This window comes from Salvelinus alpinus, chromosome 6, assembly GCF_045679555.1.
Source record: "Salvelinus alpinus chromosome 6, SLU_Salpinus.1, whole genome shotgun sequence".
In the NCBI taxonomy this organism is placed as follows: domain Eukaryota; kingdom Metazoa; phylum Chordata; class Actinopteri; order Salmoniformes; family Salmonidae; genus Salvelinus; species Salvelinus alpinus.
Window position 1 is genome coordinate 29299098 of NC_092091.1, and position 4650 is coordinate 29303747.

Here is a 4650-nt window from a genome sequence, read left to right on the forward strand (position 1 = left end):
ATTACATTGAGTCAACAGTCAACATGATCTAACAGCCCAGCATAGCAACACCACAACACATGAGAGGTGTTCAATATAGAGGGCCGGGGGGAGAAAGAGAAAGAGAGAAAAAGAGAGAGAGTGAGAGACAACAGATACACACATTACTTATTCCCCTCTCACTAGAATACGCTATGTGTTTGGAACTATGGCAGTGAAGTTGATACAGTATGTCTGTGTGTTCACTAGTGTGTAACATGCAAACATACATTTCCCTTCATGGGATATAGTTTAAGTTTAAAGGTTATTTTGAATTGATTTGTGTATAACTCATAAATTAGAGGAGGAAAATTCTAGAGACAATCAAGAGTGAAAGAGATGAAAGATGTGAAAGAAAGAGATAAATAACATTCATGACGAGACTTTTCAACCCTGCCCACCCCTCTGTGCCTTACAGGACTACACTACTCACAATCACAAGGGCCAGCAGAGAGCCAGAGAAACACAGGTGAGCTTCTCTTCACATCAGAGATCAACCACAGGTTTAAACCACTGTAGGTGAGCTTCCTCTGTCTCAGGCAGACTGGGAGAAAGTAAATAAATCTGCATCAACCCAAAACTACACAAGACAATCACTTTACTGCATGAGAAAAAAACAGCAGAGTCTTTACTGTATTAGTGAAGTTGGGTTATTGTATTATGAACACAGCATTACAGCGCTACCCCAGTTTATTACAGAGCCACTACATCTCCACAACTTGTAAGGTGGAGCTGGGACTTTGACTCAGGGTTGTGAAAGGGTTAATGTAACATGTTCATGGCAGAATTAAAATAATCTGAGGAGAGCTGGATTATATAACAGGACCTTCATAGGGCTAATTTAATCCTAACACCTAACTACTATCTCGTTGCACAGAAATACATTGAATGAAAATATAAACGTAACATGTAAATTGTTGGTCCCATGTTTCGTGAGCCAAAATAAAAGATCCCAGAAATTTTTCATACGCACAAAACGCTTATTTCTCTCAAATTTGGGGCACAAATTTGTTTACATCCCTGTTAGTGAGCATTTTATCCTTTGTCAAGATCATCCACCTGACAGGTGTGGCATATCAAGAAGCTGATTAAACATCCTGATCATTACACAGGTGCACCTTTTTCTGGGGACAATAAAAGGCCACTCTGAAATGTGCAATTTTGTCATACAACACAATGTCACAGATGTCTCAAGTTTTGAAGGAGCGTGCAATTGGAATGCGTAGGAGTACTTCTGTCTGTAATAATGCCCTTTTGTGGGAAAAACACATTCTGATTGGGTGGGCCTGGCTCCCCAGTGGGTCGGCCTGGCTCCCAAGTGGATAAAACTATGCTCTTCCAGGCCTACCCGTAGGGCCTAATTAATGCATTTCAATTGACAGATTTCCTTAAATGAACTGTAACTCAGCAAAATCTTTGAAATTGTTGCATGTTGCATTTATATTTTTGCTTAGTATAGTTGCATAGAAGAGAAAACAGGCTGTCAGGCAGGCCTGGAATTTCGTGATTTTAGGGGCAAGGCCATTTGGCGTTCAAGAGGTGCCCAATCTGCCAGGGCACCAAGGCCAGCTGCTAGGGCACCAAATCCATTAACCAAAATAGCCAATTAAATTGATTTGAAAACCGAAATACACTAGCTATTCTGTTAAGAAAAACATAAGTGTATGTAAATATAGGCCTACATAAATAATTAGCCTACATGTCGAAGTGTAGGTGATAGCATATGCTGACATGAGGGAGGCACCTGAACAAGGGGGCATGATCGTCAATGCCAAAGGGAAATTTGAGGCCTGCAGTCAGGTTAACCTTGCCAGTAGTACTTCTTGCCACTAGTATTTTTTATTTTCACATTCACTGGATAGTTTTTTTCACACGGTCAGCCATAGTAGTATGGTGCCCCTGGAGCAAATTAGGCTTAAGTGCCTTGCTCAAGGGCACATCGACAGATTTTTCACCTTGTTGGCTAGGTTATTCGAACCAGTGACCTTTCAGTTACTGGCCCATCGCGCTAACTGCTAGGCTACCTGCCGCCTAGTACTTCTGCTTTCAGCTTTAATTTTCTCTGCTAATTGAACTTTTTTTTATGGTGGTTAAAAAACAAATGAGAATGTTAGTTTTGATCAATCAAACACCTGATCGCAGATCACCTCTGGGGATGGCCAACCCTTCTTTGGTAGAGCTATACCCTCCTGCAGGATTTTGTTCCAACCCTACTCTAACACACCTTAATTATTCTAATCAGCTGCTCAAAAGAACGTTGATTGGCTGAATCAAATCAAATCAAAATCCTTGGCTGAATCAGGTGTGTTAGAGCAGGGCTAGAGCAAAAGCATGCACAGAGCACACCCAGTAGGGCAGTATTTCTCTCGATACATGCAATGAGATACTCTGTAGAGTTTCAACTTTAAAGAGAAGATCACATGCCTTTCATGGTTGAACGGGAGACATCCCAAAAATCGGTCTTCTCATGAAAATGTCTGTAGGGTCCAAAATGTTTGAGCTACAAACTAATATGACCCCTCTATGGAAATATTCTCACAAACACGATGGACTTCTCTGTTTTGCTCTACGACCCCCACAAGTGTCACAGGACTAGTCTGAAGGTAACCCGCTACCTGTGAATGGGGCATTTCAATGTCAAAGGCATACGGATAATTCAACGGTATAATATTTTTTTCCCCCTGAGCTTTCTTATATTGGTCTCTTGGTCTGTCATACACTTCAAAACATACACTTCCCTTTTTGGACCAAATTCAATGTTTCATCAAATTATTTTTGTATATATTTTTGTTATAATTACAGGGCCCTAAAATTCTAAACAAAATAGCTAAATTATCCTTGGTATGACCATCATAAAACAATTCCATATGTTAGCTAAGTAGAAACCCAGCCCTGGGCCCTTCGCCTTACTGACTCTGATAATGAGATAATCGGACCAAGCTCCACACACACACACACACACGCACACAAACACACACACACACACAATGTTCAGTCCTTTGTGCCCCTCCAGTTTCTCGAATGGCCCCTGCAGCGAGCTGATTGGAGGAAGAGGATTCTAAGCGAGCAGACTGGTTAATTATTCTCGAATGGCCCCTGCAGCAAGCTGACTGGAGGAAGAGGATTCTAAGTAGGCGGACTGGTTAATTATGCTAATCCAGGGGGCAGATAACGAGACGCTTAATACCTCACTCTGAGACACACACAGAGCTCTCTGCTAGTGTGGGTACGACTGTTATCCTCTGGAGAGAGATAGTCTCTGTGAGAAAATATAAGACTTTGTCAGAGAGAAAGAGAGATATGAATGAGTGTGTGTGTTTGCATGTGTGTGTTTCAGAAAGAATAACAATTATAACTATTTCTCAGCTCATATCCCATATCTATGCTACAGCTCCATACCATAACCCCCCCCCCCCCCCACTCTCCTCTGACGTGTGTGTGTCTGTCTTCTCTGTGTTGTGACTAGGCACGGATCCATTCTGGCTCTTTTAACAGACTGATTCTAAACTAATTTTCTTTTACGATGTGCATTCCTCTGCCAACTTCTATTGGATTTATAGTCCTCTTCCTGGCTCCCTTTCTTCTCCCTCTATCACTTTCTCTGTTGTTCAATGCAGCATTTTACTGAATCCACAGAGCTGATAACACCACCGTTTGTGTTTATGTGTGTGTGCGCATTTGTGTGTGTGCGATTGTGTGTGCATGCATGCATGCGTTGTCCGACTGACTCTCTCTCTCTCTTTCTCGCTCTCAATCTCTCGCCCGCTCTCTTTCTCTCCCCCCTTTCTCTCTCTTCCCCCCACTCTCTCTCAGGTCAGTGAAGGCTGTGTGTGGGGGAATGTCTGTTCCACTGCAGGCTCGCATCCATGACTTCCTCTGCAGCTCAGTCTTTAGACGCACAGAGACATGGGGCAGAGAGCTCAGCAGAGCCGCTCTGCCTGCCAGACCTAAAACTGCAGCCTGCAGCTGCACTGACCAGCACTGGGCTGGGGGAGGGACGGAGGGAGGGGAGAGCCGAACGGGAGAGTGAAGATGTGAGGGGGGAGAGGGGAGAGCAGTGCAAAAGAAAGAGAGGGAGGAAGCGAATGGGAGGACAGACAGAGAGAGAATTATTATCCTCCTCTCCTCCTCCTCCTGCCCCCTCTGACTCCCTCACTCCTGATGGACAGCCCAGGATGCTCCACCTCCTTTCGGATTTCAACCAATCACTGGCTGAGGCTCGTAAAGCTCGCTACATCCGTCACCGAGGTCTATCCCCCTGCGAGTGGGAGCTGTCAATCACTGACATATTCACCAGAGGCAATATGGGTTCCAACCACAGATTCTGAAAGCAACCCTGTTAGACTTAAAAACATTCCTGTGAGTGTGACCTACTGACTATGTTTGTTTTAACCTAAGACCTTTGCACACCACAGGAATGTGTTGAGGGGTCCCCAAAGGTTTTCTGCACATGACCCCAAATTTAAACTAGAAAATGCATGGGACCCAAGTTTGGAAAATAATAGGCCTAACAGTTAACACTATGTGTTCACATTCACTAAATGTTAGGTCCCACAGGCTGTCCCAACATGATAATGACATGACAGCACATTTGTGTAAAAAGGCCCTTAGTTGACACTGTACACATTTTGA

General features: G+C 43.6%; 1 pseudogene; it reads left to right on the forward strand.

Annotated features, from left to right (window-relative positions):
- The first annotated feature begins 392 nt into the window (after positions 1-392).
- Positions 393-4346, forward strand: LOC139579674 (uncharacterized; annotated as a pseudogene).
- The last annotated feature ends 304 nt before the right edge of the window (positions 4347-4650 follow it).